Source organism: Oryx dammah, unplaced genomic scaffold (assembly GCF_014754425.2).
Source record: "Oryx dammah isolate SB20612 unplaced genomic scaffold, SCBI_Odam_1.1 HiC_scaffold_25, whole genome shotgun sequence".
Lineage (NCBI taxonomy): Eukaryota > Metazoa > Chordata > Mammalia > Artiodactyla > Bovidae > Oryx > Oryx dammah.
Window position 1 is genome coordinate 74,002,383 of NW_024070209.1, and position 23,764 is coordinate 74,026,146.

At 40.0% G+C, this 23,764-nt stretch overlaps 1 protein-coding gene across 5 annotated transcripts in view; it reads left to right on the forward strand.

Annotated features, from left to right (window-relative positions):
• The first annotated feature begins 3,532 nt into the window (after positions 1-3,532).
• Positions 3,533-23,764, forward strand: part of ITSN2 (intersectin 2) — a 124,382-nt gene continuing 104,150 nt past the window's right edge. For 3 of the 5 annotated variants that reach the window (XM_040224517.1, XM_040224520.1, XM_040224521.1), the window contains exon 1: positions 3,533-3,997. The gene's annotated coding sequence lies outside the window, so the exon portion shown is untranslated. Of the gene's footprint in view, positions 3,998-10,781; positions 10,805-20,080; positions 20,159-23,764 lie in introns of those variants that run through there. The other 2 variants (XM_040224519.1, XM_040224518.1) reach the window with 2 other exon arrangements.

Genomic DNA, 23,764 nt, shown 5'->3' on the forward strand with positions numbered 1-23,764 from the left:
ACCCAGGTGGTATCAAATACTCAGATATACATGTAGTTGGAATGACAGAAGGAGATGAGAGAGAATGGGGCAGAAAAAAATGTGTTTTAAAAAACAATGGCTAAGACTTTGCTTAATTTGATGAAAGACAGAAATTTGTAGATACAAGATTATAAATGAACACTAAGCAGAATAAACACAAAAAAGGTTTACACTGATGTATACCAGAGTCAAACTACTGAAAGCCAAAGCCTAACAGCAACTCTCAAAAGCAGCAAGAGAAAATAACATATTACACAGAGGGAAAAATGATCCGATCAACAGGCAACTTTCATTTGAAATCATGGAGGCCAGAGAGAATGGAAAAACACCATTAAAATGCTGAAACTAAAAAAACCATCCTGTCAATCCAGAACCCTATATTCAGGGGATATGTCATTCAATTATGAAAGAAAAATAACAATATTTTCAGATAAAGTACAACTAAAAAGATTTGTAGCCAACAGATCTACACTAGAAGAAACACCAAAAGAAGCTCTTCAAGTTGAAGGGAACTATAAGATGGAAACCTTCATTCAATGGGGAAGAATGAAGCACACCAAAAAAGCTAAGCATCTGAATAAATTAAAAAACTATTTTTTGCTACTTTTCTCTTAATTTCTTTATAAATAGTACTGTCTTGGGAGATTTATTACTTGCAGAGGTATTACATATGAGCTCATAGCCTTCCTACTCTGTATTTATCTTATGGGATGCTTAGAGCCTGGAATTGCTTCTGCTCTCTATTTGAGCCTCTTCCCATTACTAACAATTTGTTATGTGGGTTGACTGGGTAGTAATGTGGTGAGGGACAAAAATCTTTGAAAGCCAACTGAAATGGAGATTGCTAGAACATAGAATATATATGGTTGGGAGGGAGAGTTAGTGCAGGGAAGGAAAACATTGAGATTAAATGCTCTCATGGTAAAAGCGAAGTTACCAGGAACAGGCCTTCAATCTGTGCTAATCTGTGGCAGAACTTGGGGAAGAGAATTGTTATGTACTTAGTCCACTACCTAATTTCTCAACCTTCTCACCCTACAATAATTCCTAATCTTCTTAAGGCTTGACAGGTATGTCTATATGTCTTTAGATAGTACTTAGTTCCTCCAGGTATCTGAATTCCAGTTGGCGCAGGAAGTGAAAAAGAGGTGGTAGGATTTGGGAAATATTAAGGGGAGAAATTACAGATACAGTTCCAAGGTGCATCCTGTGATGAGGAGAGGAGGTCAAAGAACTGGGATTGTGGTGGTATCACCCATACGAATCATCAATGCTGAAAGAGTAGGATAGGATGGACACACTGGCCTCAGGGCTCTGAATGGCATCTTGGGATTTAATTGTTTTAGTGTTTGGAGTACTAGAGGCTTCCAGTTATATTCAGGACCTCAATTTCCATCAGAGGTTCTTAGCTTTTTGGTTTATTTTAGGAAGACTTAATGGAGAAGGCAATGGCACCCCACTCCATTACTCTTGCCTGGAAAATCCCATGGATGGAGGAGCCTGGTAGGCTGCAGTCCATGGGGTTGCGAAGAGTCGGACACGACTGAGCAACTTCACTTTCACTTTTCACTTTCATGCATTGGAGAAGGAAATGGCAACCCACTCCAATGTTCTTGCCTGGAGAATCCCAGGGACGGGGGAGCCTGGTGGGCTGCCATCTATAGGGTCACACAGAGTCAGACACGACTGAAGTGACTTAGCAGCAGCAGGAAGACTTAAATTTTTTCTTAAATTTCTTTATAATTATTCTTTTCTATAAAGTTCATTTTTGTCCTACCAAGGATTTGGCCTCCTCCTTTAGAAAGAAAGAGGACTCAGGGTGAATGGTATCAGGTCCAGAACCCAGAAACACAAATGACATTGATGAGATAATGGGAGGGAAATGGGAGACTAGTTATCAATTGGCCTATTGGGAATAAAAATAGGTTTCACCTTACAGACCAACCCTTTGAAGAATTACTTTGAGAAGGATTCAGAGGCTTGGACTGAAGCACAGACTCCGAAAAGGGATCATAAATAACTGGTGATGTCTGTCATGGGAATAAGACCATGTGCTCAAGAGTGCTGTCTGTAGCTTGGGTGGTTTGTTTGCAGACTGATTGGTCCCCAGCAGATACAGGATAGACTGACTGGTCTCTAGTAGATAAATGACTTTCTAGGCTAAGGAAAGGAAGTCAGGTTTTTCTGTGTCACTGACTCAGGACCTGTCTATCAAGTCTAAGTCAGGTCCAAATCAAAGAGTTAGGAAAAACATGGAATGTGAGAGCGGGAAAAGCCTGTTTATCATTACTGATGTTTGCTAAGTTCCTCACAGGAGTTGCCTGTCTAGTTCAGATAGGCCTGGTCTCCGGAGTCACGCCTCTTAAGTCCGCTGGCTACATTCACATGCCCCAACGTGTAAGAATGAAAGGAAGCCATAGGATCTTTTGCTCTGCACAGATTTCTCCTTTTCCAACAAGTCATGGTGTATGAATTTTATACATGGGTCCATCCTACACTCCACGTGTAAAGCCAACAAAAATCTTGGGTCTTGAACCCCGACTTTGTTATGCCCATAGGAACCACCAACACCACCTCTAACCTCAAATAACAAAAAGCCTTTCTCTTGAAGGAGTGCTGTGTCAAGGGCAAGCCCCCCCATAAATGGTGGTGACTTGAGTTATTTAGTCTTTTGTGAAGAGACTAGGAGCTGAAAGGGGAGAAAAAAAAGATGCTGAATTTGAGCTTCACCTGTCAGGCGGCTCTCAGGTGGGGAAGAAGTTCAGCAAGGGGCGGGGGCGGGGGGGGGCGCAGGTCGTGGAATTCACGGAGAGATGACTATCTTCTTACTGCTTGGCCAGAGTATTCGAGGTAGCTGCTCTGCGTGTGGATGGGGGCTGGAAGGCTCCTTTCTTGTCCTTTTTTGTTTGTTATAGTGAGGGACGCTGAATGGACGACTGTTGCTGCTGCTAAGTCACTTCAGTCGTGTCCGACTCTGTGCGACCCCACAGACGGCAGCCCACCAGGCTCCTCCCATCCCTGGGATTCTCCAGGCAAGAACACTGGAGCGGGTTGCCATTTTCCTTCTCCAACGCATGAAAGTGAAAAGTTAAAGTGAAGTCGCTCAGTCGTATCCGACTCTTAGCGACCCCATGGACTGCAGCCTACCAGGCTCCTCCGTCCACAGGATTTTCCAGGTAAGAGTACTGGAGTGGGGTACCATTGCCTTCTCCGGGACGACTGTTAGGTACGACGAAAGTGAGTCCTTCTGGGGTATTTGAAGGAAAGGCCCGGAACACACCCATGAGCAAAGGTGTGAATAACCTATGCCCGTCCCATCCCCATTCCAGGGAGAACTGAGCTCCCAGGTGAGAAGGCTCCAGAGCGAACCCCACAGGGACTTGGGGTGGGTTGGGGCGCCTGCATTAGGGACGTGGTGGACACCCCTTGGCCCTCTTCCGAAACCTTGGGGTCTGCGGTGGCAGGAAACGCATCACCCAACCCCAACATGTCACCTCGGGGAGGAGGAGCCAGGTGGGTCGGCAACCCTCCAGGAAGGGCTGCCGGGTCCAGGGCTTCAGGGCCTCCCCGAGGGAAGAGACGAGCATGTGGACCAGGCCCGCGGGGTCCGCGGCCTCGGGACTTCGGGGGTGATGAGCCGCGCCCGGGCCAATTTCGGGTTCCCAAGGGAGTACGAGTCGGTGCCCGCCAGCGGGCGGGCGGGCCGTCAAATGCCCGGCCCGTCGCCTCCCTCCCCGCCCCCCGGCTTCCTGCGGAGGCTGCGGCCGCCATGTTGTGGGGCTGAGGCGGCGCCGCGGAGCCCGAGCGGCCGTGACAGGCTGCGCAACAGGTTCGCTGTCGGCGGCCTGACGACGAAGCAGGCGCGGCGGCGGCTGCTGCCGAGCAGGTCTCCCGGCATCCGCCCGCGCCCGCGCCGCTGGTGCCGAGGGGCGCAGGGTCGCGCTGTGACGTGCGGGAGGCGCGGCGGGCGCGCCAGGTGGGTGAAGCCGCTGCCCGGGCTGCGGCAGGCGCGGGGCAGGTGCGGGCGCTACCGCGTCCGCCGCGGGGAGGCTCGCGGGTCCGGCTGGGAGGCAGCTGCGCGCCCCGCACGACGCGGAAGGGCCCTCGGGAACGCCGGAGGCCCCCGAACTAGGCCCCTGGCAGTCTTGGCGGCGCCGGGCGGAAACCTCCGGCCCCGGGTTCCTGCCCCCGCGGCGCGGCCAGGGCGGACAGCCAGGAGCCGGGGCCGGGCTGCCTCTTCCCCGCGGCCAAACCCTGGACCCCGGCCGCGGCCTCTTCTGGCAGGTGCGGACGCGGCGGCGGGCCCCCTCGCTTTCGGGGTGCGGGCAGAAGCGAACCAGCCCGGAGGTGCACCCGCCCGCTTCCTCGGGGCCCCATTTTATTTTCACAGAGTTGGTTTTCCTCCTTGGCAGTGGTTGGTGCGGAATGTCAGGTGAGCCGCATCCCAGTGCGTCAAAGTAGCCCGAGTCACGAGAGGCCAGTGGGCGGATGCTCTGAGTCCGCCGCTCTCATTAAACCAAAGTTGGGGAATGTTACAGTTTGAGTTCAGCGTTATTGACTTCCAGGGTATACGGGAAGCACGGAGAGCTGTAATCTCTTGGACCAGAGTAAAAGTTGATTGCTTTTATAATTCTTTTTGAAGACGCCTGCATGTGTATAGTGAATGGGTAAACCGAGGCTGAAATGCAGATGGCTGTGCATTTTGTAAAAAGATGATGTATTTGGATTTATTAATCCTGTGCGTTATAGTCGAGTGATTGCTGATGGCAAGTATGCTTCACTTGAGACTTGTATTAATTAGGAATATTTTTGATAGAATACTTTGTGATAGAAATGAAACTTAACACAAAAATGTTTGCTTTGCTAAATGCACTAGTTTGTTTTTGCTGGGGTTTACTTGCTTACCCAGAAATAGGCGAGTATGCCTTGAAATTTTGTGTTGTTCTAGTCAGCTTAATTTAGGTAGCATAGACTCCAGGTTAAGCTTCCTAAGCCTCTTAAAAGTAATTGCCTCTCCCTGTGCTGCTTTGCTATGTTGTTAATCAGTGGTAAAACCTAAAACAATCTAGAAACATCACGCAAACCCCTTACATAAATTAATAATGACGTCTCTCAAAATTTAAAGATAGTAGCAATTTTGATATGCTAGGTTTCTTTGGCTGTGCCTACGATTCCCTTGTAATTTATTTCCCCCAGCTTTATTGAGATATGCTTGACATATATTCCTTATTACTTCAAAAGTAGGTAAGGTGAAAGTTATTTCTAAAAGCTTCATTTAAGGACACACAGAATTTTGTGTTTTTTTTGGAGGCCATGGAAAAAAATGTGCATGGCTGCTGATTTAATGTAGTAGTAATGAGCCTCACGAAAGCTTGCATTTTTTTTAATACTTTAATGCATGTAATTGTTTTTTTGCTTACCTTTATAACAAAAGGTAGAATTGTTTGAGAAAACTTGACCTGTACTGAATTATTGAGGAGGGAGGTACTATTGTTAGTTAAGCATATCTCATGGCTAAAATCCAGATCTCACCAGAACATGAGAAAATGTGTTATACAATTGCTGGGATTAGAATTATAGTTTTTTAAAAATTTGTATTTTCACAAAATCTGAATAGTAAAAGGAACTTCTATACATCCATCACCCAAACTCAGCAGCTTTCAAGACCTTCTTTGCCCATCTCTTTCTTCCTTTATTTTTTTTCACTCTAGACTTATCTCTTTTTTAAAGTGTAAATTTTCTTACATAACCTTAAGGTTTTTATCTTTAATGCAGAGTTTCAGAAATTTCTATCTAGTAAGACAAAATGACCATTTATTGGGTATCTACTTCAGCTATTTTCCTCAATATTAAAATATATTTACCATTTTTGTCATTTATTGAACACTTACTGCCTCCCAGGCTCTGTGTTGTGTTATATAATCATTTAGGCTCACAGAGACCCAATGAGTAGTTCTTTCCCACCCATTAAATAGATAAGTGAAATGTTAACCTAGAGGTTAACAGAGCTTCTTTAGGTTAACTGAGTTACTCTAGGTCACTGAGCTAGTAAGCCAGGTTTCAAACCAAGATTCTTCTAACTTCAGCACCTGTTCCTTAACTGGTACATTCATCTTGGTTCAGAAATTTAAACAAAAGGTTATTTGGGCATTCAGTATTTGTTGAGTAAATGAATGAAAGTTTTGATACGTATTATTTCATCAATAAGTAGCATTTTTGTGTACTATATTTACTTGTAAAGCATTAACAAGTTCCAGAAATGATTCAGAATAAGCTAATTACCTTACTCAAAATATGGTGGTGTTTTATTACCATACAACAGTGCGTGTGCCTGTTTTTCTTTTTTTATATTCTGATATTTTCAGTACCTTATTTATGGAAAAATGTATGGAAGAACTATTAATATTTATGAAGAAAGGCTAAAAATAGGCAGACGTCTTTGTGTGCCAATTGTTAAAGGCTGGATTCCAAGTGTGAAGTATAAAAATAATGTTTAGCATTAGTTCTGTAAAAGAATAGTCCTATAGATGAAGCTGCATCAGAAACGCTGTAGTTTTTACTTGAGTTTATTTTTTACTTTTTACCATTCTCTACCTACAGAGCATGGCGACTAAATTAGAGTCCTGTTGGGTAGTGTGCATATAGGTATTCTTGAGAAGGAGGAACTGAACTAGTCTTAAATGATCTACAGCCAGAGAGGAAGTGGGGGAGGGGGGAAGGAAACTGAGCAGAAAAAGAACACATCTGAGCGAATACATCAAGAAATAATGTGTTTTTACAACTCTAAGAGGGCACCATATTTCATTTTCAAATATTCCGAGAGATTAATTTAAAAATTAATTTCACAGTTATATCAGGACTGAATGATTTGTTTGTGAAGTTATTTAGCAGTGGTTATGGTAGACATTTAGAGATCTAATACCAGATGGCAGACTTTTAACTTGTTTTATTTAAGCAACTGTTTTATGTTTTCTAGATCATTTTTTTCACTAGTGCATATTAATTTTAGAAAAAGTATATGTATTTCAATAAAAATTTTATTTATTTTGGTCTGGATAAAGGTACAGGCCTTTAAGTTAAGTCTCCTGCTTATATCTGTTTTGAGCAACTTACTTTAATTCTCTAAGCTTCTCTTTCCTCATATGTAAAATGGGGAAAATAACAGTACCTATCTCATAGTGCTGTTGTATGTACTATAAAGTCCTTGCCACAGTGATTTCTGCTTGGTATAAGTGCTTAATAAATGTTACATATTATTATTCCAACTTATTTCAAAGAGAAATTTCTAAACTGAACTTAGTCTTCTATTAAAAAAAAAAAATTTGCTCTTAATGTTTAATCTCACCATCAAAACAATCCATAAAAGAAGGCTGGAAAATAGAGTAGAATTTAGCCACAATCCTTTCTCCCAACAAAGAATCTGCATTTTTAGTCCCCTTAATTTGGGGGAGGGTGGGAGGCATAGCCTAAAAGAAGCAAATGTTCTATATCTGGAAAAGAAGCTACTGCTTTGGTTTATTACTTCGAAGTCTTTGAATCCACATGCTTAAATAACTTCTGCTTTTCAGTGTGAAGAGTATTTGGCTACTGTGAGGTTGATAATGGGAAAGAATGACCAAGAACAGTGTCAAACTGCAGAGCCCACACAGATAAGGACCCAGTAGGGTTTGCCTGGACAGTTTGGAGGACACTGATAACTTGCTGTATCATTTCATTTTTGCTTAAAAATAGGTATTTGGACACTTTCTTCACCACCTTGCCACTCCTCCTTCACACTTAAGAGTGATTGCTTAAATATGAGAATTAATTAGGTCAAATTAATAAATTTCACAATTTATGCAACGTTTGAGGACTTTACTGTTAGTGTGTGCTGAGTTGCCTCAGTCGTGTCTGACCCTTTGTGACCCTATAGACTGTGCCTTTGCGATGCTATGTAGGGACTGTAGCCCACCAGGGTCCTCTGCCCATGGAATTCTCCAGGCAAGAGTACTGGAGTGGGTTGCCATGCCCTCCTCCAGGGGCTCTTCCTGACCGAGGGGTTGAACCTGTGTCCTTTACGTCTTATGCATTGGCAGGCAGGTTCTTTACCACTAGTGTCACGTGGGAAGCCCTTTTAATGAGTATGAAATACTTTTTGGTGAATATAAGTGAGAACTTGGAGATTAATGAAGTTTGCTGAGAATGAAGCAGACTAGGAATGCTTGCATAGTGTTCATTCCCTAACTTTATGGTAAGCCCTGAAAACCTGAATGGTAAGGAAGACTTGAGATTTAATTTCCCTTTATTCTCTTTTCACTAGAAGCGTTTTAGGCTTTACCTCTGCCAAAGCTCCAATGAAATGCTTAGACAACCTGTATTAGAAGACTTTCCCTCCCCACTTCTCCTTTCTTCTGGTGTCTGGTCTTCATTCCATATGTGTGTGTGTGTGTGTGTGTGTGTGTGTGTGTATATATATATTGGCTGTGCAGCATGTGGGATCTTAGTTCCCTGACCAGGGATTGAACTCATGCTCCCTGCCATGGAAGTGTTGAGTCCTAACCACTGGACTGCCAGAGAAGTCCCTTCCTTCCATGAATCTGACTGAAGTTTTTTCCTCCTTCCAGCATCCTAGTTCGTACATCCAGGATCTAGGGTTCCACTGTTCCCTGAAAGCTGAGTTACTTGGATGATTGAGATGGAAAGAGCCATGCCTTTTAGGTTTGAGACAGATACAGATAACTCAAAGCTTTCTGACCACTCCTTTCCGGGACCTGGGTTTTATAGTCTTTATAACCTGGTGGTCATCCCATCTTGAAAAAGTACGTGCTGCAGCTCCCTCTTATATCCATGTCTACTATTGCTTTCCTCGTTAGGTTGACTTTACCCCAACTTTATCTTTCTAGGGGTTTCAATGGGGGAAAAAAAGGCTCCTCTTCCCTCTTTTTCTGCCCTCTGCTTTAACTTTCTTTTATTCTCAGCCTTTCTTCTTTAAAAAGTTAAACCTAACAGAAGTCACTCATAATTCTTGATACTGAATTCATTCGTTCTTCTAGCAAATAATGAGTGTCTTTATGCCAGGAACTGATCCAACCACTAAGAGTATAAACAGTAAACAAAACACACAAAAACCCTGCCCTGGGCTACTTGCATTCAGGAGTGGGGAGTAGAGACAAAAATGCCTAGGAGTTAGAATTTGCTGAGTGCTATGGAGAAAAGTAAGATAGAAAATGGGGCTAGGGAATGTGTGGGCAGTTGGGTGGGGGTGAATGGAGAGAAGTAAGACTCTGCCTCATTCAAAATTATTAAAGAATTCAAAATTGGGAGGATTATTGTACACATTTTATGAGTTAATTTAATAGTATTTCAGATCACTGTGTTTAACAGAAATGTTTATCATTCACTATCTGGTTTGGACCCAGTAGATCTCTTAATATTTCTATTTTCTAGTAACTTAAGCCAGAAAACAAAAAACCTCAGGTACAACATGAACCTAGAGCAGATAAACTATCAAATAGCGTAGAATAGATACCTTAATTTGATTTTTTCTAAAAGTGCTATGTTGTGTTTGTTTTTAAATTCTATAGACTTTTTGTTTATGCTATTTTTGTTATGATGAGTAACATAAGGTTCCTTGTGTAAAACTGGAAAGCCGCAGGGAAATTGAAGGAAGAAAATTGTAGTCCTTAATAATCATATTATCCGGAGAAATGTTGAGTGTTAATATTTTGGTAGATCTCATCGAGAAATTTTTCTTTGGGAAAAATGGAATTATATATTCTGCTTTTGCTATCTGCTTTTTAGTTTAGTAGCATTTATCAAAACCATGGTTCTACTTTATATTTATCTACAATAAAATTTTTATTGGCTAAATAATATTGTCTTGCTTCTAGTGGATGTTAATAATGTCTAACGTCTATTGATATTACTGTATCCTGGTTACTTTTGAGACGCTTTACATACTTTTGCTCATTTAGTCTTCATTCTCTCTTTAAGAGCTGTTCTATCATTATTTATTTTACAGCTGAGAAAATTGAGCAAGGACAAGTTTAGTAATTTTCCCAAGATCCCGCAGCCAGTAAGTGGCAGCCATAGATTATGAACTTACTCTGACTCCATAGCCTGTGCTCGTATCACTATCTCATGTTGTTTCTCAACATTAAGGTAGCTTATAGTTGTTTTTGTTGTTATTTTAAGTTGTGCCACAGCTAACATCCTTGTAACCATATCTGTCTTTATATCCATGATTATTTCCTTAGAATAAACTTCTAGTAGTTGCAGTAATATTGGGTCAAAAGGTGTGGATGCTTTCTAAGGCCCATGTAAACGTATTGCCAAGTTGTTTTCCAGAAAAACTTGTCAGTACCAAAGTGTTCTCTTAACCAGATGAAATCAGATTCCCCACATCCTTAGGAACACTTCTTTTTAAATCTAATAATTTGATAAAGACCCTTGTTTTAATTTTTCTTCCTCTGAATATTAGTAGTGAAGTGAAAGTCGGCCAGTCGTGTCCAACTCTTTGCAGCCTCATGGCTATACAGTCCATGGAATTCTCCAGGCCAGAATACTGAAGTTGGCAGCCTTTCCCTTCTCCTGGGGATCCTCCCAACCCAGGGATTGAACCCAGGTCTCCCGCATTACAGGCAGATTCTTTACCAGCTGAGCCACCAGGGAAGCCCAAGAATACTGGAGTGGGTAGTCTATCCCTTCTCCAGTGGATCTTCTGACCCAGGAATCAAACCGGGGTCTCCTGTGTTGCAGGCAGATTATTTACCAACTGAGCTATCAGGGAAGCCCTAATATTAAGGTAATACTTAAAATATTTTTCTTTGAGAAATATTTGTCCTTTTCTCACTTCATTGGCATGTTCATCTCTTGGTTATTTCTAAGATTTCTTTAAATATTAAGAATAGTGACTCTTTCCTTATAGGTATAAATTTTTTTCCCCAAGTTTGTTTCTTAGTTTTGTAAATGAATTCTTATCAATTGTAATGATAATAGCTAGGGTTTATATAGTAATCACCGTGTGTGTGTGTGTGCGCACGCGTGTGTGCGTGTGCACACGCACATGCTTAGTCACTCAGTCGTGTCCAACTGTTTGTGACCCCATGGACTGCAGACCACCAGACTCCTCTGTCCATGGAATTTCCATGGCAAGAATACTGGAGCGGATTGCCATTTCCTATTCCAGAGGATCTTGCCAACCCAGGGATTGAATCTGTGTCTCTTGCATCTCCTGCTATACTAACTGATTATATTAATGAACTCATTTAATTTTTATAATATTTCTATGCGGTAGGTGCAGTTATTAGCTCCATTTACAAAGTACTCTGACAGTATGTTTTAAATTCTCAAACAATTTTTCCTTCTGTGTCCTTGCCCATTTCTGTTCTCAATTCCTTAGAATCTCTTTTCCTAGCCTAATGGGTGATACCTTTTGTTAAGTTTTTCATTACTTAGTTTAGAAGTTGTTTTCTCTGGGATAACTCATCTAACAACTTTCTAGTTCCCTAAGGCAAAGTTGGGTGCCCATCTTCTGTCTTTTTTTTATACCTGTTGCACTTACATGCAGTTATCATTTTTGGTCTTATTCCTCTTGTGTATTCCCTGCTCTTATACATTTTATACAGATGCTGTACATCTGAATACTCTGTAAATATTTGTTGATTTGAATTAAAGGTGCTCATGGTAATGTTGGTGATATAAGAAAGAAATCAACTTTCCCAGTATGTAAAATAGAGAAACTTACACTAAGGAAGTTAATACTGGAACTCAACTTTAAAGGCCAGTGGGGAAGGAGGCAGAAAGAGGGGGGCCTAGAGGCTGAGTGCAAACACACATGGGAATTTCCTGTTCTGGGAACAACAAGTGATTCACAGTGATTTTGAGGTTTATCAGCTTTGCCTCTGGGAAAGCCTGATGTAATAAATCCCTCCTTCACCCAGCATACCTGGTCTAGTGTTGAAAATATTTCAGTCTTTCTTCTGGATCTCTTCTGTTATAAATCAGAGCTCAGTTTCTTTTCTGACTTCCTCATTTTTTCAGTGTGACAGGAGCGGGGGAAGTTGGCAGGTCCTGGTATAATCTTGATAAGATCTTGAAATGCCCAGGGAAGTTTTGTGACTTGGTGGGGAAGGCCCACTGGCAGCCTTTGCTGAAAGTGGAAGCCTTGGGCTTGGGGAGAGAGGAAACCCTGCGGCCTGTCTGTGAAGACTTGGGTTCCTGCACACCCTTTCCTGGTTGTCAGCACATGGCATGAGACCCCAATGTCTTTTCTCTCTGGCCTTCGTTACGTTTCTGTTCTTCTAGCTTTGATACAAGACTAAGAGACGTTCTTCTCTGGCTCTAGCCTTGAGGTATACTGACTGCTGGTCTTGAAGAAGAAGAAGTGAGCACTTTACAGATTGACAATATAATTTATTTGTCATTTAATTTGATATTTTTTCAAATCCTCCTCTTTATATCTCATCATGTAACTAAAACATTTTTCATTATGAAAATAATTCATGCTGATTGAAGAAACTTTGTAAAATAGAGAAAAAGAAAAGTAAGAGAAAAGTTATTCCATCAACCAATTACAGCCACATTTTGTTGTCTCCCACCACCCTGTTTTTGCTCTTTGTTTTTACATACGTATTTTTGTACATGTTTTACAATATAGCACTGTAGTTAGGAACATGGCTTGTGCTGTCTGACTGGGGTTTTAGTTACAGCTTAGCCTTTTATTAGCTTTGTGAGTGTAACTGTCTCACTAAGCCTCAGTTGTCTTTTCTTTAAAAAGTAGCAGTTTCATAAAATATTTATCCCTAGAGTTTTTATGAGGATGAAGAAATAATATGTGTTCATTGTGACCATCTCATAATGACTTTTCAATAAATGTAACAGTAATAATCAAGGCTGTCCTTTGGTTAGGTCATCGAGGGGTGCTCCTCTGGGCTGTGCTTGGAGAGAGGAGGGGGTTCGGGGTACTGTACCTTTCTTTTCTGAAATAATTAAAATTCAACTTCAGATTTTTTTTTTTAACATTGTCAAGGGGCCTATGAAAATGTTTACACTGAGACCTCCTTTAAAATATGACTTGTATCTTGGCCTAACCTCACAGTGGGTGAGTGGCCCTGGGCCTCAGACTTCTAGGATGGCCCTGATGATGATGATATCAGTGATACTGCAGTGACAGTGGCAAGTAAAGACCTGAGTATCAGGCTTGGTGTTTGGTAAGTATTCAGTGATTGTTAGCTGCTCTTTTAAATAATGATAAATACACATTTATAGTATGTTATAAATTATAAATTCCAATGGATGTTGGCAAATGTTATATGCAGAGTACATCGTGTGATGCTGGGCTGGATGAAGTACAAACTGGAATCAAAATTGCTGGGAGAAATATCAATAACCTCAGATATACAGATGACACTACCCTTATGACACAAAGTGAAGAGGAACTGAAGAGCCTCTTGATGAAAGTGAAAGAGGAGAGCGAAAAAACTGGCTTAAAACTCAGCATTCAAAAAACGATGATCATGGTATCCGGTCCCATCACTTCATGGCAAATAGATGGGGAAACAATGGAAACAGAGGCTTCTTTTTCTTGGTATCCAAAATCACTGCAGATGGTGACTGCAGCCATGAAATTAAAAGACACTTGCTCCTTGGAAGAAAAGCTATAACAAACCTAGACAGCATATTAAAAAGCAGAGACATTGCCAGCAAAGGTCCGTCTAGTCAAGGCTATGGTTTTTCCAGTAGTCATGTATGGATGTGAGAGTTGGACCAAAAGAAAGTTGAATACCAAAGAATTGATGCTTTTGAACTGTGGTGTTGGAGAAGACTCTGAGAGTCCCTTGGACTGCAAGGAGATCCAACCAGTCCATCCTAAAGGAAATCAGTCCTGAATATTCATTGGAATGACTGATGCTGAAGCTGAAACTCCAATACTTTGGCCACCTCATGCAAAGAACTGACTCATTGGAAAAGATCCTGATGCTGGGAAAGATTGAAGGCGGGAGGAGAATGGAATGATGGAGGATGAGATGGTTGGATGGCATCGCTGACTCAATGAACATGAGTTTAGGCAAGCTCTGGGAGTTGGTGATAGGGAAGCCTGGTGTGCTGCAGTCCATGGGGTTGCAAAGAGTCAGACATGACTAAGTGACTGAACTGATAAATTATAAAAGCATAACCAGTTTCCAGATTATTACATAATCTTCCTGAAAAATTTTTAAAAGGTTATTGAGGTATCTATCTAGATATAGATATATCTGTATATTTAGATAGATCACTATCTACCTATATATATCTAGATAGATCTGTCTAGATATATAATTCACATATCACTATGAATTTGATTGAAATGGCAGCATAATACTTGGCTCAGTGTGTTCTCCCCTTATTTGATACTCATATCGTTTCCAATTTTTCTCTAGTAACTAATAATAGCTGCAGTAAATGTCACTGTAAGTAAAGCACTTCCCACATTTATTATTGTTTCCTTATGACAGATTTCCAGAAATGAAATCATTGACTTACAGGATAAAAACTTTATTAGGATTCTTGCTGTATATTTTCATACTACCTTCTGAAGAGCTCTGACAGTTTGTACCCCCATGAGTATGTCTGTAACCCTCCTCTTCTCACCTTTGCTAGCCCTAGGGTCTGTTTTTTTTTTTTAAAGTAAGTCTATAAGGAGAAACAAAATAAAAATTTGCATTTTCTCAATTGATTAGTAATGTTAAGATCTATTAGCCAGTTTTATTTCCTCTTTGAAAATTGTCTATTTAAAGTCTTAGTGTTTTCATTATCTAAGTAGTTCTGTATACATTAAAAATGACTATCATATTTGTTTTGCTTTTTCTCCAATTGTATGTCTTTTTGTTTTCAGCAGAAGTCTAAAAATATTTGTATGGATAAATCTTTACTATTTCTTTTGCATAAATAATAGCTTCAGGACTTAGTTATCTTTGTTTTAGGTAGGTGATATTTTACAAAGGTAAAGCATCTACCTGAATTTTTTCCCTCTATACTATTTTTTTAGAATATTTACTTATTTTTTTGACTGTGTGGGGTCTTAGCTGTGGCCCACAGGCTTGGTTGCCCCATAGCATGTGGGGTCTTGCCTCCCCGACCAGGGATTGAACTCATGTCTCCTGCACTGGAAGGTAGATCTTCAACCATTGGACCACCAGGAAAGTCCCCTCCTTCTATACTTCTTAATCAAGTCAGGTAAATAGTTTTGCTTTAATGTTTAGTCCTAATATGAGATGGAAGAGGATAGACCAACTAGCCAGCTCCCACCAGCCCACCCCTTACAGCAGTGCAGGCTGAGTCACAAGCTATTCTTAGGTGTTTTTTCCCCTTTCATGTGGGTGAATTGTCTTGTTCAGACTTGTTGACTAGTTCTTCTAAAATTGGTTTAATTTAGATCTCCAATATAATCGGAGCACTAGCTACTTCAGTTATTAGTTTACCATTTCTGTTCTTTTTTTGCCCTGTCTATTGGTTGACTCTTTGTGGGCTAAACTTAACATTTATAGAAGTCCAAGTTTACAGCTTATATTCAGACATCTTAAACTGAAGATGTTAAATTGCAGAACTAGACTGAGAACTAAATATGTGTAGAGCAGTTCTCTTTTTGAAGCTTTTGAGTCTCAACATGCTTTGTGTATTTGGGGCCCTAAGCCTCTTGGTAGAAATAATAATCACCTTTTACTCAAATGTAATCAATATTTGTAAGAAAAACATATCCTTTTTATTAGTAATTGGCACAACTGTGGTTTGTCATACCAATTCAGTGAAATTAAGCCAATTCTTAATAGTTGAAAATGAAGATGAAGTAATAGTAATAGCCATCGTTTATGAGCACCATCTGTGTGCCAGATGTTTTACAGACATGATACCTGAGCTTTAAAAGAGCCTGGCGTTTAGGTACCATCAATCACATTTATAAGTTAGAAAACTGAAGCTAAGTCATGTGCAAGTCTCCTAAATAAAAGTAACTACACTGGGATAGGAACTCGAATTGGTTGATCTGCTTTCAAAGTTCAACTTCCAGCTTGTCAGCTTGCTTGTCCTCAGTGCAGTTGAAAGGATGCTAATCTCTCCGTGTCAAAGCTTTTATATTAAAGGATATTTTAGTACCTACCCTGTGGCTGAGCCCTATGTGTATGAAGATAAGACATTCACAGGAACTCCCAGTCTGATAGAGATGGGCAGGCGTGAAAACAAAGGTTACAATATTTGGTGGTATGTAGTTTATTGGAGATATATACAAGATAAAATAAGGATGTGGCAAAAGAAGGTTTTTAAGTGGAAGTATCGCTGAGAAGTGTCACAGGGTAATAGGAATAAGATGGCATAGAGGTGGAGGGGGAAGGTATTCTAACAGTGGAAATGGAGGCAGAGGATAAATCCTGAAATACCTCATATGCCATGTGGAGAAAATTAGATATTTTTTGAAAATATCAGTTTATCAAGATATAATTCACATACTATAAAATTCACCCTTTTAAAGTTTATAATTCTGTTATTTTTATTACAGTCACATAATTGCACAAGCATCATCACTAATTTTAGGTTATTTTCTTCATCTCAAAGAAACCCCTATACCCATTAGCATCCTCTCAATTTCCCAGCTCTGCTGCTGTTGCTGCCGCTGCTGCTAAGTTGCTTCAGTCATGTCTAACTCTGTGCGACCCCATAGATGGCAGCCCACCAGGCTCCCCAATCCCTGAGATTCTCTAGGCAAGAACACTGGAGTGGGTGTCATTTCCTTCTCCAATGCAGGAAAGTGAAAAGTGAAAGTGATGTTGCTCAGTTGTGTCCAACTCTTAGCGACCCCATGGACTGCAGCCTACCAGGCTCCTCCATCCATGGGATTTTCCAGGCAAGAGCACTGGAGTGGGTTGCCATTGCCTTCTCCATTTCCCAGCTCTCAGTTCAGTTCAGTTGCTCAGTTGTGTCCAACTCTTTGCGACCCCATGAATCGCAGCACGCCAGGCCTCCCTGTCCATCACCAACTCACATAGGTCACCCAAACTCATGTGCATCGAGTCGGTAATGCCATCTAGCCATCTCATCCTCTGTCGTCCCCTTCTCCTCCTGTCCCCAATCCCTCCCAGCATCAGGTAACCACTAACCCGTGAATTTGCCTCTTCTGGACATTTCATATAAATGAGACATAGAATACGTGGTCTTTTTGTTACTGACTTCTTTTACTTACTGTAATGTTTGTTTTTAAAGTGTACCCATATTGTACCGTGTATCAGTAATTCATTTCTTTTTATGGTCAAATATTCCATTGTATGGGTATAACACATTTTGTTTATCCGTTCATCAGTTGATGGTCATTTAGGTTGTTTCCACTTTTGAGCTATTATGAACAGTGCTGTTGTGAGCATTTGTGTACAAGTTTTTATATGGACGTAGGTTTATATTTTTATTTCTCTTGGGTTCATATCTGAAGGTGGGATTGCTGGGTTTTATGGTAACCTATGCTTAACATTTTGAGGAACTGCCAAGTTGTTTTCCGAAGCAGCTAAATCGTTTTACTTTCCCACCAGCAAGGTATGAGGGATCCAGTTTAGTAGATCAGATCCCCTGGAGAAGGAAACGACAACTCACTCCAGTATTTCTTGCCTGGGAAATTCCATGGGCAGTGGAGCCTGATAGGCTATAGTCCATGGGTCACAAAAGAGTCTGAAACAGCGAGTAAACAACAGATTTTATACTATTGGTGAGCACAGTCACAGTGGTTGAAAACTGTTGGATTCTGTTCCTGCTTCCCAATGTCTTTCAAGACATAGGTCAGAAGCCTTTTTCTAATGAATGGAACTAAAATGCAAATCATTTCCTCAATTCTGTGGGCTACTTAAAATCTGAGTTATTAAGGATTATTGAAATTTAGTGTTTATGTATTAAAACTAACCAATTTCTAGAGCTTATTAGAGTGTCCTAATTCAGTTTTTTTCTAAGAAATCTGTTAACTCTACAAAACTTTGGCAGCATCAGATTGAATTGAAAAATTCCTACTATGCACTCCTACAGCAGTGGATACTGTTTCAGTGTATCATTGGGTTGTCTTGAGTTTGACTTGGTTCCATTTCTGCTATTCTTAAATTGATTGCAGTCACAGAATTATGTTGTTTTAATTTTGTTGACCATTTGTATAACTATATCATTGCTATAACTTCTTTATCATAGAGGTATTTTTCTACTGAAAAATAGGAGCATGTAGGTAGGTTGAATCTCTTTCTTGTTCCACATAGGTAGGCAATAGTTAGAATAGTTTGAGAATGATTGGATTACATAATTGGAAGGTTTCTTTCCGACTCTAATATTCCACTCTAATACATTTTTAAAGTGGAAATTAATGTATGTTATAATTAAGGGTTTTAACTATGGAGTACATGCTCTCCCCAAATTGGCTTTGGAAGTCTGAAAGCTTTGAAATTGTTCACCACATTTTGTGCCTTTGTGTTTTTTCCAGAGAGAGAAACTGGGTTTGCCAAATTTCTTTTTAAAAGAAGAAGACCATGGCCCTCAAAATTAAAGAATTCACATGGATGAAGGGAATTTGTAAATTTGAGATTTGGGATATTTGGGGGAAGTGAGACCTTGCTTTGGTTAGGTGTCACTGCTCAGCGATAAATATTTTCTGGATACATGTCTTTTAAAAGGGTGACTCATTCCATGTTAGAATAGCTCTCTTTTATTCTTCCTGATAATTTTTTGTCTCTGTCAGAACTTGGAGTTTGCCTTGAAAGTCCTCACTGCACATTTATTATTACTATTTTATATTTTATTATTAAAGTAATATTTATTTATTATTTTATATTTACTTTCTTGTATGATTGGATTGCTCTTTATTCAAGGTATTATTTTTGCTGCCCTGATTGCATGCTTTACTTGAAATGAATTGGTATTTTTAAAAAATGGTTTGATAGAATAAGAAAATGAATGCTTTTCTACCCATTGACTTCTAGTTTCTTTTTCCTTTACTCTCTTGTTCTGTTTGAGATTGGAAAGTACCAGTAGCCGATGAAAGCTCTTCCCATGCAGGCCTTGCTCAGGTGTTGTGGCATCAGCTTGGATATCGGGTTCTCAAGGCCTCTGCAGGACAGTGTGGCTGGAGAAGTATACTTCTTCTCTGTAGCTGTTTTACCATCATATGCAGCATGGTTGGATTTGAGATATGAGACTGGCAATTTCAGTTAAGTGTTTTTGATAAAACAGACTTGTTACTTAATATTGTTTATAATAGACTAAGAATTTGTCAAGGGGAAAAAAAAGAAATTGACAAGGTGAGGTTCTGGATGATATTGGCTATAGGGTTAAAGGATGGTTATAGTATAATACAAATATATTTGGTCTGTGTCCCTGGTTCCTGGAACAGAGGTCCTAAAACATTTGAAATTCCCTGAGTGATAGGAAAGTTGCTTTCCATCATACCTGAGCTTATGTTAATGAGGTGACCAAGAGTGGTCTCGTGGATAGCCTCAGCATAAGGCTGCTGCTGCTGCTAAGTCACCTTCAGTCATGTCCAACTCTGTGTGACCCCATAGACAGCAGCCCACCAGGCTCCCCCGTCCCTGGGATTCTCCAGGCAAGAACACTGGAGTGGGTTGCCATTTCCTTCTCCAGTGCATGAAAGTGAAAAGTGAAAGTGAAGTCGCTCAGTTGTATCCGACTCTTTGCGACCCCATGGACTGCAGCCCATCAGGCTCCTCCATCTATGGGATTTTCCAGGCAAGAGTACTGGAGTGGGGTGCCACTGCCTTCTCTGCAGTGTAAGGCTAGATAACCAGAAGACTTCGAGAATTAGGACGTTGGAATTTTCGGCCCCATCCACTAACCTCCAAGAAAAACAGGTGAGTGTCGGAGTTTGAACTTCTGTTTATGTACATAAATTCACAATTTTGAATATTTGCATACTATTTCAGAATTATATTTAAAAAAATTTCCATTATATCATAAACATTGCTTATCTACTATAACCTTGAAATTATCATTTGTGAATAGATGCATTTTATTCTAAGCGAATGTAACCTTATTTTCTTGTTCCTTTCTTTGTTAGATAAATTACCTTATTTGTATTTTTTCTGCTATTGATGACACTATGATACACATCTTTGCATTCTCTTTTCCTCCTTTGGAAAATTTTCTTAAGGTAAATTCTTAAAAATGGGCCAAGTGGGCATTTTGTTTTGGATGAATATTGTCAAATTTAAAAGCACACACTTTACCTTAAACCTTCTACTTCTGTGATATTTGCCTTCTTTAAAAAATTGATACACTTTTTTTTGATAATTTAAAATTTACAGAAAAATTGAGCAGATAGTACAGAGTTTCCCATATACCCTTCTACCTATTACTAATAACATGTTAGTACAGTACATTTATTGTAATTAATTAACCAGTGTTGGCACATTGTTATTAACTAAAGTCCATGCTTTACCTCCTTTTCCTTAGTTTTTACCTAATGACCTTTTTCGGTACCAGGATCCCATACTATAGTACATTTAATTGTCATGGCTCCCTAGGCTCCTCTTGATTGTTGTTGCTCTTAGTTTTGACTGTTACTCAAACTTGTTTCTGATGACTCTGTCTTGAAGGGTACTGGTTAGATATATTATAATGTTCCTCTGTTGGAATTTGATGTTTTTGTCATAAGACAGACAACCATGGACCAAGCAGGCAAATGAACCAGATGTGTACATTGCACTGTAAATTTGCCAAGATGAATATGTTTCTTGTATACCAAAATATATAAAGTTAGTATATCACTTTTACTGTAACCATTAAGTACCTAGAAGTAAATGAAACAAGAGTAGGACTCTACTGAAGGATGCAAAAAACACACATCTGAGAATAGTCTCAAAAATTATGAAAAAAATAGGACAGTGAGTAGAGAGGGATTTGCGTATTCTAACACTGTGGTAGGTAGAGCCCTAAGACAGGAGTACACAGGAAGACCCACTGAACAGAAATAAATGCAGGCTATGAGTAAACTTAATGTATAAGAGGAGAGATGCAAAAGCTAAATTATTTCATAAATGGTCTCAGAAAAAGTGGTAGACATCATTAGTGGTGGAAAAGTGGAGAAAATAATTCAGACTCATATCTATCATTCCATTCCAAAATAAAAAATTCTGAATAAATGAAATATATAAAATTTTTTAAATGTACAGGTACTAGAAGAAAATTTGGACAGTTTCTGATATGAGACAGACCTTTCTTAGCATGAGAGCATACTCAATGGTCATAAAGGAAAAGATTGATAAAAAGAACAAAGTTGGTATAACAACAAATTGGATAAAAAGTGTTTATAACATGTAAGTCTGGGAGACTGAAAGGGCAGAGTGTGAAGTAGTCTTCTAAGAGAGTAGGGGAGCAAATGAAGTAGGGAAATGTGGACTTGTCAGGCAGGACGTAGGGTATACTTGAGTTAGTGGTCAGGAATTTTAAGTGAGACCAGGCAGCATTTATATAGCCATGGAATAACAAGAGAGTTGGATTTACAAAAGACTGGTATTTTGCCAGATGTGTAGTATGTAGGGAGAGAGGGAAGCTGAGGATGTTTACAGCAAACTGCTTATAATGGTGAGCTGTGATACTTAATTTGGGTAAGGAGGGATATTAGGACATGAGGAAGGGTGTAAGGATATAAGGAAGATTGAGGGACAGTTAAAAGGTGATAAGATTAATAGTTTGTAGGTCCAGGTAGGGTTAAAGAATTGTTGGCATTAGGGAACTGGAGAGATTCAGTTGCTGAGATGGTGCTGGTGAAAGGGGCAAGGGAGACTTGAAATGGATTACAGAAGAGGGCAGTTACCGGTAATAATAAGGCCTTGGGTGCGACCTGGAAGTTGCTGCCTTAGATGAGATGGAGGATAAAATTTTTGGAACACAGGAGGTCAAAGACTTCTTGTTGTTCAGTTGCTATGTTCAGTCTCTAAGTCGTTCAGTCTCTAAGTCATGTCCAACTATTTGCGACCCCATGGCTGCAGCATGCCAGCACGTCAAAGACTTACTTAGAAGCCAGTCTATGGGTAGGATGATCTGTAAGAACATTGACATCATCAGGGATTCTTATGGGAATAATGCTGGAGAGTAGATAGTGAGCAGTCAAGGAATTACCCTGGTGATTGTAGGGGACAGCAGTGAATGAGGAGAGCCAGTGGTCAAGTCAGATGCTTGAAAGTCAAAAGCTAGTCTTCTTTTCCACTTTTATTATGAAAAATGTCAAACATATACAGAAGTTTGAAGTACTGTGATCACTTATTTTCTGTATGCCTTCATTTAGTAGTTGATTTTTTAAAAATAATTTTTTAAAGTCTTTATTGAATTTGTTACAGTATAATTTCTATGTGATGTTTTGTTTTTGGCCACAATGCATGTGGGGTCTTAGCTCCCCAGCCAGGTATCGAACCCACACCCCCTGCATTGGAAGGCAAAGTTGTAACCACTAGATTGCCAGGGAAGTCCCTAGTAATCTATTTTTTACTTAAATGTGTCTTGTATTTTTGTGGGGGCTTTTGTGATAAGGCAGGATATAAACTCATTTCCAAATTCCTTTCCAGAAAGGGTGCCGATTTACACTTGTATTAGCTAGGTATTAAGACTATGTTTTCAGGGATCATTTTTGTAGTTCATATTAACTAAGAATTGGTGCAGTACTTACTTTTAGAGCTATTGTTACAATTCCTTGCATTGCTGTTAGCTCTTCACTATATCATGTGAATAAGCTGCTGCCTATTTTCCCAGAACATGCTCTTCTCTCTGCTTTTGCATGTACTGTTACCTCCACCCAGAAAATTTTTTCCCCATATTCACTCATTTGACACGTTTCTATGTATAAGGCATAAACTAATTTAAACACAATCTGAAATGCATGTGCCTGGTTGATTCTTGGGAACTGATTTGCATGTGACCCTCTCTTCTTTTGGCCTGTAGAGGAGAGAAATTTGTGTTTGGGCTCCTGGGGGGCTGGGATATAAGAGCCTGTTTTCAGTCTGACTCTTTGGACTATTGTCTGGGTCTGAAGGAAAGATAAAAAGTTACAAAGAAAAGCTGTACTTTCTCCTTTTCTCAACTTCTTTTTCCCCTGCTTCCAACTTAGGTACATTCATCCTTACCACTTTTCCTATTTTTTATTCTGTCCCAGATTCTAACTTTATACTCTAGAGCTGTCAACTTCCACTTTCTCTGGACCCAGACTTGTTAGGTAACCTTTCCTTTTCAAAATTAAATCTCTCCTTCTTCCTCTTATAGAGGTTTTGTTCTCCCATCTAAAAAGTAAAGACTTATAACCTCTCCTGTTTCCTAAAGCTTATCTCTCCTCCTACCCTTTTTCTCCCTTCTTGTAACAACACATACTTGTTGAGTCACCTACACTTCACCTCCAAATTATTGCTTCAGCTTGCCTTTAACAGTCAGCTCACCATCCTGGAACTGTCTTCACAAGAAATTGCCAAAACGAATGGCTTAGTTTTTACTTCTGTGACATTTGGCAGTATGACCATCATCCTCTTGAAACTCTTATCTCTGTATCCCAATTTCTCTCCTTTTTCTCAGCCTCTGTTCTGATTGTTTTTCTCCTGTTTCCTGTACATACTTTCTATGGGTAATGTCTTTCGCTGACATGTTGACAGCTACTTCCAAGCCTTAATGACTACCAAAACTGGGTTTCTGCCTTAAACAGAATTCTTAACTGTTCCTTATATGTTTCCACCTAAATGTCTTCGTAGGTTTGTCAGATTAGATATGCTCAAAA